Source organism: Sardina pilchardus, chromosome 21 (assembly GCF_963854185.1).
Source record: "Sardina pilchardus chromosome 21, fSarPil1.1, whole genome shotgun sequence".
Lineage (NCBI taxonomy): Eukaryota > Metazoa > Chordata > Actinopteri > Clupeiformes > Clupeidae > Sardina > Sardina pilchardus.
This window is the reverse complement of record NC_085014.1, coordinates 21,840,928-21,855,435: the sequence shown is the minus strand read 5'-3', so window position 1 is coordinate 21,855,435 and position 14,508 is coordinate 21,840,928. Positions and strand designations below refer to the sequence as shown.

The 14,508-nt window shown below is 39.7% G+C and overlaps 1 long non-coding RNA gene across 1 annotated transcript; it reads left to right on the top strand.

Moving 5' to 3' along the window:
* The first annotated feature begins 12,936 nt into the window (after positions 1-12,936).
* Positions 12,937-14,004, top strand: LOC134068444 (uncharacterized). Its single transcript, XR_009936709.1, has 5 exons — positions 12,937-12,973; positions 13,108-13,148; positions 13,450-13,474; positions 13,640-13,667; positions 13,866-14,004. It is a non-coding gene; the product is annotated as an uncharacterized LOC134068444 (long non-coding RNA).
* Positions 14,005-14,508: the final 504 nt, after the last annotated feature.

The following is a 14,508-nucleotide window of genomic DNA, read 5'->3' as shown; positions in this document are numbered from 1 at the left end:
AATGTACCCCAGCACCGCAAATCTACTGGTCACTCAAATCAATGAATGGGACAAGAGATGCAGGATTCCTCAAATACATTAGGTTTATTAAATACTCATGAAAAGGTAAAAAAAACAAAAAAAAAAAAACATTTTAGTTAAAAGGAACACCGAATCATTATGAACAGCGATGCCTCCAGAGGCGAAAGTGCAGCAGCGCAATATGGGTACCCACAAATTGGTTCTTTTGACAGCATAGCATAAAAGCAATGACCCAACAACTCGACCTGTAAGAAATCGTAGGTCATGAGGACTCGTTTATTCAACTTTCGACCTATAACCCATGTTGAACTTGCAAAAAATACAATTAAATCTGAGATTTCGCAATAACAATTGGATAAAAGAGACAAATTAAGTCGTCTCCATGGACTCCCATTCATTTTGCACTCATGCAATCGCCCACAGTGGAACAACAACCAACATTCAATACAATAGCACTTAATTGGGAGAGGCCAGGCTCTAGATGGGCTCTGCCGCAAGCAACAAGCACATACTGTAGATTACCCAGAGTTTTGCTGGTCTATCTGGTCAACCATCATAAAACAAGCTGGTCAACCAGCAAACTATAGGTCAGGCTGTTTTTTTCAGCAGGGTCCACTATTGAGGTTCTTCACAAACGCCACCAAAGACTACGGTTAGACTAGGCCTATGCATACCACAAAGATGGGCTGCATGTCCAAGCTCACAACACTGCTGCTTTTAGGCATGTGTGTTTGTGAATGATGAACCCCCGATGGATAAATTTGGTCTCAATGTGGTCCTGCCCTATCACAGAAGGTAACAGGGTGCATTCTGATTCTGTGGTGATGATGATATCACTTAAAATGGTTGGAGAAATCAGGAGTCAGAATTTCTCTCTTATTGTTGAAAGTGAAATCAGGCAAGTTTTTACATAGATCTCTGCTTCAGCGCTTCACTCTGTGGGCATGAAAATGGGAGCTCACGGATATGCCCCAAAGCATAGCTCTGTAGTAACTGGAGCTATAGGTAAAACCGATTGTTTTCCTTTTTTTTTGTGCCGACAGTACTCGGTGACCGTGTGAAACAGAAATCTATGTGAAAACTCACCTGTAAAAACTGTGCAATACCCTCACGTACCCTCCACAGTCTCATTTCCTGCAGGCTACATCTCTGTGTTAGCTCATTTTGGGGCTCTACGTTTAGTTTGCTAGCAACCATCCTTTGATCACTATAGCCACAAATGTACCCCACCACTTCTGAATAATAAGCCCAGGCAACTCATGACTGTATGATGATGGGGCGGATTCAAGCCGGCTGGATGACCATAATCATGTCGATAAGGCAGAAATCGTATTTCCTAGTTACTGAATTTAAAGTGTGTTGAGACAACATCAAAATATGGCTATTCCATTAGTGCACAAGATGAGGTGGCTTATCCCATATGTACACAAAAAGCATGCAGTATTGCAATATTTTCGATGAGTGTATCAAAAGGTATATTTTCCTATTCAACTGATTAACTTTGAATAAGCAAAAACAGAGTGGTGAATGCTTTTCAGTTGCGTCACACAGCATTTCCTTCATGGTCTACTTACCACACGTTGCTATAAAGAGACACTTCAAAATACCTGCCACAAGTCCTAAGACCAAAGAGACACATAATCATGTCAAAAATAGCCAGTCTGATTGTCACATGTGAGTATATGAAGAAATATGCCAATAATCTGTTATTCTTTGCAGTTGTAGTAATTGTATTGCATAACATTAACAGTGAACTCTTTGAAACTCTTTGTACAGTATTTGCAAGTTATTTGACCATTTCTCTCCAGAGAGGTAGGTGCTCATCAATAGAAACAATAGCCTACATGTGAAATCCTTGTCATATTTCCAGAACAACCTTTTTGTCATATTGTATAGACAAGACACGATAGCTCAAAATGGCCTTTGATTCCATATAATGTTTCTGCCAGATATGGAATAGAGCATGACTACTGATTAATTAAGATTCATATTGTCTGTAGATAATGTGACCTCTGTGACTCAGGACGGTGAGTGTTCACTTCATTACATTACATGAACCTTTTATTAATTTATCTTTTTATAGTGACTCAGAACTATATGAATTATTTAGTACAGCAGATTAGTGAAAAAATCGTTCACTTTGGTATAGAAGCATGAAATTTGGCACAGATACTCACTATGGGCCATTATTCTGGAAAAAGGCGCTGGCCACTCAAAAATTCAATATGGCGGCCATTTTTCAAGATGGCCGCTATTTCTGTCAAATGCTCATTATGTTGATCGTTCAAACTGTGATGAAGGCATAACATTTTGTGAAAATAGTCTCTTAAGAATGTTTATTTGGAGAACGGTGCATGTCTAAAAAAAAAATCAAGATGGCCACCACCATTTTTCATGATGGCCGCCATTTCTCTTAAATCCGCCATTGCTATTCAATGGTTATTATAAATCATTCATCGGTGATCCAAGCACAACATTTGATGTAAATACTCTCTAAAGGACATGATAATGGATGGAAAAATATGCTTGTCCCAAATTCAAGATGGCTGCCATTTTTAAAGATGGCCACCGTTCCTGTACAATATGAATTATTTCAATTTTTCATATGGTGATGCAGGCATAAAATTAGGCAGAAATACTCATCAAAGAACACTTTTTGGGGAAAAAGGTATGTGCCACTCAAGAATTCAGGATGGCAACCATTTTCAAGATGGCCACCATTTCTGTCAAATAGCCATAATGTCTGCTTTGTCTGCCTCCTCTCCTTTGACCTATCCGGCTTAGTTAAACTTGCCAGGGATATAAAATCCATGCCGGCATAGCTCTCAGGTTCATTAGAGTACACAAGCCTCTCCACCATGACAAGGTGCAGTCCACAGAGAGGAGGGACCACTGTTTGAAACAGTCAGTGGATTGTGATGCCCTGAAGGTGTCAGGGAGAGCATTCCACAGATGTCGGGCAGGAGCACAGAAGGCCCAATCTCCCATGGTCCTGAGTCTGGTTCTGGGTATGAGGAGGTGTGAGTGAGTGGAGCGGAGGGAGTGTGTTGTGTTTTGTGGGTTAATTTTTGGGGTGCGATGTACAGTACTCTCTCTACTTTTGGATGTAAGTCTCTGCAGACTCTTGCTAGGGATCCTAATGAGTATACAGTATGTTACAGTAGTCCAGTCTGGAGGAGACAAAGGCATGAGACAGCTTTTCGGCATCTGAGAGAGAATGGGGTGGAGATGGAAATGTTACAGAGGTGGTTGAAGATCTTGCAGAGGTGATTTATATGGCCTTCAAAGGTGAGCTGGGAGCCCATTTTTACACCAAGAGTTGTGACTGTTGATGAGAGGGGGATGTTTGAGCCAGAAAAGGTGATGCTGGTTATGGATGATGATTTGGTTTGCTGAGGGGTGGCAACCAGGATGGCTGTTTAGTTGGAGGAAGGTGTGCTCCATCCATACCTTTATCACCTCCAGACAGGAAATGAGTTGTTTTGATGGGGATGACTGTGAGGATGGGGTTGCAGCTGTGGCATTTACATAGAGCTGTGTCTCATCAGCATAGCAGCAGAATGATTTTTTTTGCTGACTGATGATTTGGCCAAGGGTGAAATAGAGGATGAAGAGAATGGGGCCAAGGGCTGAACCCTGGGGGATGCCACAGGTGACTGTGTGTGGATTTGATCTGGAGTGACCCAGGGAGATGTATTCTGTCCGGTTTGTGAGGTATGTTTGGAACCAACTGAGAGCAGTGTCATTGAGTCCAGTCGCACGGTGGAGCCGGTTTAAAACGATGTCATGGTCAAAAGTATCAAATGCAACAGAGGTCCAGGAGGATGAGAAGGAAGGGAGAGCCACCATCAGATGAGATGAGGAGGTCATTTTTGATTCTGATGAGGGCAGTCTGTGCTGTGGGCAGAGCAGAAACCGGACTGAAATTAAAAGAGTTGGTGGTCTTGAAGGTGGGTGGCAACTGCTTTCTCAAGCACTTTCGATATGAAGGGAAGATTGGAGGTGGGCCAGTACTTGGACAGGTCTTCTGGATCGAGAGTGGGTTTGTTGAGCTATGGCCTAATTATGGCATATTTTTAAGGCAGGAGGAACGTGACCAGTTTGGAGGGAATGATTTATAATAGCGGTGGTCAGGTGGGTAAGGACAGTGATATGGGTTTTCACCAGGGAGGTTGGGAGAGGGTCCAGGGTACAGGTGGAGGATTTCATCTTCCTGATGATGTTCTGCACCTCTTCAGATGAAACCTCAGGAAAGCAGTTTAGGGGTTGGAAGATGTAGGAGGAACAGTTAGGGTGGGAGGACCCAGAAAGGGCAGAGTGAATATGTGCAGTTTTTTAAAAAATCCATGAATTTATTTTACTGCTCTTCTGTAGTGGCAGTAAGTGTGTGTGTGTGTGGGGGGGGGGGGGGGGGGGGGTTCAGAAGGTGATTGACAGTGGAGTAAAGCTGCTAGGAATTTCCTGGACTGTTTCTGATGTCATCGGAGTAAAACTGTGATCATACATCTTCGAGGGACTATGAATATTTGAGTTGTTGCTCCCGGTAGTTTGTGGACAGTGAGGCCAGAGGCTTTGAAATGCCGCTCAAGGACCCGTCCTGCTGCCTTCATTTTACAAAGCTCATTTGTGAACCATGGAGCTGGGCAGGTGAAGGTGACTATTCTGATTTTAACAGGGGCATGGAGGTCCAGGAGGCTGCTCAGATGGCTAATGTTGAATGTCTGCTGCCAAGAGTTCTGGGTTTATGTTTTTTAGGTTTCTGAAACATATATTCTGCTTAGGCTTAGAGAGGCTAGATGGTGATTGCAGATCCATAGAAATGGCCTTGTGATCAGTCACACCTAGATCATACACCTGCAGGTTGGTGAGAGTTTGTAATGACCAGGTCCAAGGTGTGTTCCCTGGTGTGTGGGGGGACATCAACAAATTAAATTTTTAACCCCATGTTGAGTTCCACAGCACTGAAGTCACCAGTGTGCCCTGGTTGTGTAATGACGTTCACTTTATTAACCAAAACCTTCCTTTACACATTAAACTGAACAATGACAGAAAAGGTGGCCATCTTGAAAATGGTGGCCATCTTGAATTTTTGAGTGGCCTACACTTTTTTCCATGAGAATGTTCATTGAAGGTTTGTACCAATCTTGATAGCATCATCCTTTCATAAATTGATGTAAGGATTTAAGAGAAATGGCAGCCATCTTGAAAAATAGTGGCGGCCATCTTGATTTTTTTGAGGGACAAGCACCTTTCTCCATAAAACATCCTTAAGAGAGTATTTTCACACAATGTTATGTCTTCATCACAGTTTGAACGGTCGACATAATGAGCATTTGAGAGAAATAGCGGCCATCTTGAAAAAATGGCCGCCATTTTGAATTTTTGAGTGGCCAGCGCCTTTTTTCCAAAAAGTGACCCTTAAAGAGTATCTGTGCCAAATTTCATGCTTCTATACCAAAGTGAACGATTCTCTTGAAATATGCAATTAATCTGCTCCACTAATTGGACATGATTTAGGATTAGACTCGGTGTTGGCCATACCAAGAAATATGCCAATAATCTGTTATTCTTTGCAGTTGTAGTAATTGCATTGCATAACATTAACAGTAAACTCTTTGAAACTCTTTGAACAGTCCTTGCAAGTTATTTAAACATTTCTCTACAGAGAGGTAGGCGCTCATGTATGTACATCATCAATAGAGGGAATAGATTAAAAACCTTGTCATATTGTAACTATTCTTTTGTCATATGGTATAGACATCAGTCCAGCAAGTATTTTTGCAAGAACAAACCAAGTGTTTGAGGGCGATAATGTGGAACTGAAGTGCGCAAGCTTCCTCAAGTCCAAGGAAGGGTTGCATATGTATCTGTGCAAAGATGGAGTAGGGACCCGCATGGACATATCTAAAGATGGTGAAGTCTTTTTCAAACTTGAACAAGTCAAAGGAGAGGACACAGGCAATTACAGCTGTGTGTACTCAGTCAAGAAATATTCCCCAGAAGATGTCTACTCATTTGGCAAGAACTCAGTCTTCATCAACGTAGGTAGGGAACAAGTCACCTTTTTATTAAAAACAAACATACCCTGTGCATATAACCAATGTGACAGTCTGGGGGGAAGAACACAATTGTGTGTGCAGTAATATGTTGCAATCATAATAATCTCATTTCTGAGACAAGCACACCTATCATGCTGATAAACAAAACCTCTTTTTGGGGGCAGCCGTGGCCTACTGGTTAGGGCCTCAGGGCTTGTAACCTGAGGGTTGCCGGTTTGATCCCCGACCAGTCTACGGCTGAAGTGCACTTGAGCAAGGCACCTAACCCCTCACTGCTCCGCGAGCGCCGCTGGTTGGGCAGGCAGCTCACTGCTCTGGGTTGTGTGATTCACCTCACTGTGTGCTGTGTGTTCACTAATTTGGTTAAATTGGGTTAAAAGCAGAGAACTGAATTTCCCTCACGGGATCAAAAAAGTATATATTCTATTCTATTCTTTTCATTCAATAAAGTTCAGAGTCAGACTATTACACATTCTAGTGGCTTCTGCTGAGGAAGAAGAGGAAGAGGAAGAGAACAGCACCAGTCAGACAACAGCAACACCAGAGAGGGTTAAAGCTAAAGGATCTTTGGCAACACTCTTGGTCCTCTTACCTCTAGGAGTTGCAGTGGTGTCAGTCAGCATATGTTTGTACATTTTGGGATGTGAGTAAAGTGTTTTCATTGCCATGAAGTTGAGCATAAATAAAAACACTTATGTTTTTAAACTCAGTTCAGCCTTGTATTAGACAAGATAGCGATACTATGTAGCCCATAACTTTCCCCTGAGACGCATGATTAGGCCTAATTCATTATTATGGAATAGTAGCTCTGTCTGCGTGAACATTGAAATTAAATAAAGCTTATTGTGCATAAATCTCACATTACTAATACCTTACAGTGAGTGTGATATTGTCACGGTCATATGTATCATTATATTTACAAACATGAAATCTTGGAAAGTATCATTGATCATATTATTCACAATGTTGCAGATATATATTTGAGGCACAGAAATGGGTAAATATTGTTTTACATTTTACACTTAGAGAACAAATATACAGTAAGATACTGAAACAATAATGTAATAATACTATTCTCTGGCTCTCTTTGTCTATCTCTCTATCTCATGACTTTCTGTGTTATCAGTGAAACTCAAGACACGGGCATTGGTCCTCCAGGTATTCCAGGTAAAAATGGCAACTTCTTTATTTGGGATTGAATTTGTTATTAAAATGTTACAGCGACAGCTAACTGTGAGTTGCCTTATTGTCCCTCATTTACATCAAGAGGTTTCCCGAACCGCAAACAGTAGCTGCTACTGTAATTACGCTATAGCCATTTAGGCCAGTCAATCTAGCTCAAAAAAGGGCCAAAACTTAAACTAATTGCAATAGTAATGGTTCATACTTTTTATTGATCCTTAAACCCTCCTGCATCACATATTAAAAATCTACCCATTTATATTTAGTGGAACATACTTTTATTCAAGGTCAAAGGTAGCAATTTCCAATGCATTTTGCCATTGGGATTTACTACAGGTGAAATGGGTAAATTTTTAAACTATAGATATCAAATTGAAACTTTCACAGTTGTTTACTCACATTAAGGCAAATATTTTTTGTATTGCAAGTTTTCTGAAATGAGATGTTTAGATATGCAAATGAGAACATTTTTACTTAAATATACAATAATTTGCATATATTTCTAGAAAACTAAATCTGAACAATAGGTACAGTCAACTTCAAAATAATTGCTGCATTTTGCTTCTATATTGGATACCAAAAGCCTATGCAAAGGGAATATTAGATATCACTTCATATCACCTCAGAAATGAGGAAATCAAGTCAAGTCAAAATCAATGCGTTTCAATGGAAGTACATTATAGAACAAATGATTGTCAATGATATGGTATGATGGAAGTATCGCAAGTCATATGCCAAGTCACATAAGGAAGATATTGACCTTTAGACAACATATCAAGTGAGTTGGCATGCACTGAGATACTTCCATCATACCATATCATTGACAATCATTTGTTCTATAATGTACTTCCATTGAAACGCATTGATTTTGACTTGACTTGATTTCCTCATTTCTGAGGTGATATGAAGTAATATCTAATATTCCCTTTGCATAGGCTTTTGGTATCCAATATAGAAGCAAAATGCAGCAATCATTTTGAAGCTGACTGTACCTATTGTTCAGATTTAGTTTTCTAGAAATATATGCAAATTATTGCATATTTAAGTAAAACTGGTCTCATTTGCATATCTAAACATCACATTTCAGAAAACTTGCAATACAAAAAATATTTGCCTTAATGTGAGTAAACAACTGTGAAAGTTTCAATTTGATATCTATAGTTTAAAATTTTACCCATATCACCAGTAGTAAATTCCAATGGCAAAATGCATTGGAAATTGCTACCTTTGACATTGAAAAAAAGTATGTTCCACTAAATATAAATGGGTAGATTTTTTATATGTTAATTAGATATAACTAGGGATCACAAAAAACTTGGAATGATTACTATTGCAATTAGTTATGGGTCAAACGCTAGATTGACTGGCCTAATTTACACTGTTGGAGCAACACAGTTGTGACACAAGTGTTTCCGAAAACCATAGTGCGCCCTGCAGTAAAACGATTCCTGCACTCAGATTTGCGCTGGTTTCTATGTTCAAGGACCACTGTCAGTCACTGAGCACTGCATCTAAACCAAATGCTTCTCTCCCCATGACAGAGAGAAAACCGATCAACAGATCAAGGTACAGCAAGCGCAGTGTTCATCTTTAAATAAAAAACAGATCGTTAAAAGCCTCCTGCTGTAGTACACATTTTGTGCTATGTATCTGACCTGCATGCATTGTGTTTGCCCCCGTAGCTTTGAAATGCAACCAATCTATGTGAATGTGGGGTATGTGCACGTTTCTATTTCTGAGTCATGCTTTTGTCATGGTTTGGTGGTTCCCTCTCTGCACACGTGTGGTTTGCTGCGCGTCAGTGTGTATGTGAGCACCTGCTGCAGTCTGCGATGAGGCACACGCTTTGTGTGTCAAATGAACAGTGTTTGCTTACAGCTTACTTGAGCTGCCACAAATAGTGTGTACGCTTCTATTCCTGTGCACCGTTTATGAAATGGTCTGGCAGTCGTCTTTCAGCAAATACTGTGTGTTGTGCATCTGCCACAGCTTTACTTGAACTGCCATGTCTGTCATCAGAGTCTGTCATCACACACTGATCTATTTTCATCCGTGCCATTTCACAGACCAAGATAACTGCAACAGGGATGTAGGCCTGCTGCCAGTGACTTTACACGTTACCAGGACCGGCTGTAGATTCAAACAACGAAGCCCAAGGACACATACAGTAGACCATTACAGGGCATGGACTATATTACTTACATCCTTGTCTATGCATGACTATTATCACTTGATCATCTTAAAGGTGTGAAACATGGATTACTGTGTGAAACATGGATTACTGTATGTGAAGCCGTTTTACAGGATGAGTAGTCTTATTCAGTTTGCTGGATTGTATGCATTATGAGTAATCTTTTCATTTACACAAGCTAAAATCAGAAAAAGTTGGGACGTCGTGTAAAATGCAAATTGTGTAATTTGCTTTGAAATACTTCTTTTGTTGTCTTTATCATTGCACAATTTATTAAGCATTGGGTTTATGAGATTTACGGATGATCGTATTCCGTTTTTATTTGCATTTTACACAACATCTAAACATTTTTCTGATTTGAGGTTATATAACGAAAGTGCTGATATTATGTTTGCTTTTGTTTCTTACTGATACGGTCAGCATTATTCATCATAAAAGGCTTGAGAGACTGAATAAAAAATGTGCATAAAGTTTTGTTTTGAGATAGGCTACTTATTTTTACATAGCTTGGTTTTTATGATATTATGTTAAGTCAACAAAAGTTTTTATACTGCCCACTTGGTTTGCTTCATACGCGTTGAGGAAAACAAAAAAGTGAAAATGTTTTGGCAAAAGAAGACCCTTTTATATCACATAAATGTAGGGGGGGAGCCATATATTAAAAAGGAAGTAATAGCTAGTACAAGGCTAGTGAAAATGAACAGTATGGTTTGAGGCAGGAGGCTGTTCACAACAAGACTGAGAATACAAATAACTTTAAATGGCAGCTTAGCCTATAGGGAAACATCAGACTGAAACACGTTGTGGAGAAGTAAACATGCACTTCTGACATAGGCTAAGCTAGGCTACTCTGGAAAAAGAGAAGAAGTGAGGATAGAATGAAAAAAATTAGGCCTATTGAGCCTGCCTGCTCACAATCTGAGAGAAACTCAGCTTGCGAGGGTTTAGGGTTTTGGTATAGATTTTTTTTTATCTTCTCTTGTATTTTGTCTCTTTTATTTTGTAGGCCTACAGTAGCATGTGAACTGACATCCCAGTGACCTTGATAGGCTACTTGGAAACCTATGTGAAAACTTGCCAGATTTCTCCTTTAAGCTTGCCTGCTATCCAGCAAAACTGTGCAACACCCTCAAGTACCCTCCCCATTCTCCTTTCCTGCAGGGCTACATCTCTTAGCTCATGTTGCTGCTCTACGTTTGGTTTCATAATCATATCCTTTGGTCACCAGCTACAAATGTCACCCACCACTTCTGATTTGGGCTACACTCGAGGCACAATAAGCGTGGGAAATAACATTTTCCCCAACGTCAGCGAGTATGAACATCACACTCACGTGGGAATAACACTTGGGAGTTGTTGGGTGTTGTTGCAGTCAACACTCAAGGCCTAGCACAAACAGGTCTGATGTATATGATGTATGATTGATTATCCAGGCTGGATGCATGACAACTATGTCAAGAAGGCAGAATTTCCTAGTTACTGAATTTAAACATTAAAAACATCATACAACACCAACAAAAACTATTTAATTAGTGCACAAGATGAGGTGGCTCATCTGTTATGGACACAAAAAAACATATGCAGCATTTTCCGTGTAACAAACTGTATTTTCTGTATTATTGTAACTGTATTATTTCAGTTGATTGACTTTCGTCAATCAGAGTGGTGATTGCTTCTCAGTTGCGTCACACAGCCTTTCCTTCATGTAGGCTAGTCTTACCATGAGTTTCTAGAGACACTTCAAAATACCTGCCAAGTCTTAAGACAGAGGAGAGACACATTATAATGTCAAAAATAGCCTGTCTGATTGTCACATGTGAGTATATGTGAAGAAATATGTCAATAATCTGCTGTTATTATTTGCAGTTGTAGTAATTGTATTGCATAACATTAACAGTGAACTCTTTGAAACTCTTCTGTACAGTATTTGCAAATTATTTGAACATATCTCTACAGAAAGGTAGGTACTCGTGTATGTTTATCATCCATACAAACAATACATGCAAAACACTTGTCATATTATTCTTTTGTTATATGGTAGACATCAGTCCAGCAAGTATTTTTGCAAGAACAAACCAAGTGTTTGAGGGCGATAATGTGGAACTGAAGTGCGCAAGCTTCCTCAAGTCCAAGGAAGGGTTGCATATGTATCTGTGCAAAGATGGAGTAGGGGCCCGCATGGACATATCTAAAGATGGTGAAGTCTTTTTCAAACTTGAACAAGTCAAAGGAGAGGACACAGGCAATTACAGCTGTATGTACTCAGCCAAGAAATATTTCCCAGAAGATGTCTACTCAGTTGGCAAGAGCTCAGTCTTCATCGAAGTAGGTAGGGTACAGTTCACCTTTTAATTAAAAACGTACCCTGTGCATATGACTGTCTCTTATTGAGACAGTCAGGAAAATAAACGTCAATCTTGTCTACATATGTTGCAATCATAATAATCTGATTCCTAAGACAGGCACATATCATGCTGATGCACACATCCTTTTTTCGTTTAATAAAGTTCAGACTTTCACATCTCATGTTAATTTAGTGGCTGCTGCTGTTTCACTAAAGAAGCCAACTGAAGAGGAGGAAAATCAAGAGCAAGAGAAGACTAATTTCTTGGTCCTCTACCTACCTCTAGGAGTTGCACTGGTGTCAGTCAGCATATGTTTGTACATTTTCAGATGTAAGTAACCCGTTTTCATTGCCTCAGCCCATGAAGTTGAATATGAATAAAAGAATAATAAAGACCACTATGTTTTTAAACTCAGTTCAACCTTGGCGTTATGGAATAATTTCTTAAGCTTTGTCAGAGCAGCATGAGAATGAATACAATTTAATAAAGCTTATTATACAACAGTTAGGTCCGGTCGAACGATTTAGCAATATCTGATTGGACGAGACGCGTTCTATCAGTGGTGATATTAACCGATATCACCACTGGTGACTCTTCACAGCTAATAATCACTCCGCGACGTTGATTCTTCGCTTTGATTTAACCAGAGACGGCATTCCATGTTCTTTGACTTAGCAGTTGCATAGCAACCACAAGCGTTCTGAGCTAGGCCTACTTCGCATAGCGGAGGAACTGGGCTAAATAAAACGATGGCAAATAATAATTATCCTTCCTAAAAATGCACTCGGGTATGTTTTTTTGTTGGCAATGGAACTGTTGTATAAAAGCATTATCACACTCGTGGTCGTGGTGTTGTTGGCCAATATCGCCACGGCTGTAGTTACCTACGGCACTCAGCCTTCGGCTTCGTGCCTGCGGCGAACCACAGCCGTGGCGATATTGGCCAACAACACCACTCCCACTCGTGCGATAATGCTTAATTAAACGTATATATATATCTTATAATCTTAACTATCTTACAGTAAATGTTTGTGATATTTTCACGCCCATATTTCATATAATATTTTTAACCAATTATAAAGGAACAGGACATGTTTCAATAGGCCTACATTATTAATGTGACATAACAAGATACCTTACGTTGTTACAGATATTTATTTGAGGCACAGAGATTGGTAAATATTGTTTTACATGATATCCTTTGAGAACACAAATATAAGATAGCCTACTGAAATTATAATGTAATAATAACATTATCTGTCTGCTCTCGCTGTCTTTCTCTCTATCTCATGACTTTCTGTGTAATCAGTCAAACTCAAGACACCGGCATCGTTCCTCCAGCTATTCCAGGTAAAAATGGCAACTTCCTTATTTGGGATTGAATTTGTTCTTAAAATGTTACTGCAACAGCTAACTGTGAGTTGCCTTATTGGCCACTCATATAGGTTTCCCGAACCGCATATAGCTGCTAACTGCGTTATACCAATTTACATTGTTGGAGCTACACAGTTGTGACACAAGTGTTACCCAAAACCATAGTGTGCCCTGCAGTAAGACGATTCCTGCACTCAGATTTGCACTGGTTTCTATGTTCAAGGACCACTGTCACTGAGCACTGCATCTAAACCAAATGCTTCTCTCCCCATGACAGAGAGAAGACCAATCAACAGATCAAGGTGCCATAAGCGTAGTGTTCATCTTTAAATATAGTACAGATCATTAGCCCCCCCCCCCCCCCCCCCCCCCCCCACACACACACACACACACACACACACACTGTAGTACACCCATTTTGTGCTACATATCTGACCTGCATGTATTGTGTTAATTCCCCTTTGTAGGTTTGAAATGCAACCAATCTACGAAAATGTGGGTTTTGTACACTTTTCTATTTTCTATAAGTATTGATTTTGACTGGTCTGCCTCTCTGCACACTTTGTTACGGTCTGCTATATGACACACATTGTGTAAAATGAACAGTGTTTGCTTACAGCTTTACCTGATCTGCCATGTCTGTCAACAGAGTCAGAGTCATCACACACTGATCTATTTTCATTTATTCCACAGACCGAGATAACAGAGCAACACAGATACTGCCTAAATATGCAGTGACTTTTTATACGGTGCAAGGATCTACACTGTTGTAGATTCAAAGGCAGAGGGGCATGACCAATGTAATTGCAGAATTAATGTTACTATTGTTGTTAGTAACTAACTGATGTCCACACTTGTTACACTCAAGTGTCCCTCCCTGTCTTCTATGGCCTTGTACCCGGTTTAACTTCATCATTAAACTGTTAATGATCAAGCAGTTTTGTGTATAAGTTCAAGTTCAAGTTTATTGTCCTGTACTCATAAAAATAATTTATAAGTAATGAAATTCCTTGTGCTCAAGTGTCCCTTCAACTACAGAAAAACATTTTTTTAAAAATGAATAAATAACTAAATAATAAACTTAAACAGAGTACATGGTGAAATTTCAAATAATGTGCAGACAGTTGTTTGTGCTGTTAGTCAGCAATATTCTGATGATGATCAGCCAATTGATTTGGCTACATGCCCTATAAGTTCCTGTGACTTTATGTGACTTCAGCTTTTGATTCATGTTGGTCTGCTGTGCTCAGTTACAGACGGCAGGTGTGGGTCAATTTTGTTCAATTACATTGTTTGAATGCTAGAAAGAAACTAGAATGCATTTCCCGGTGGGAAA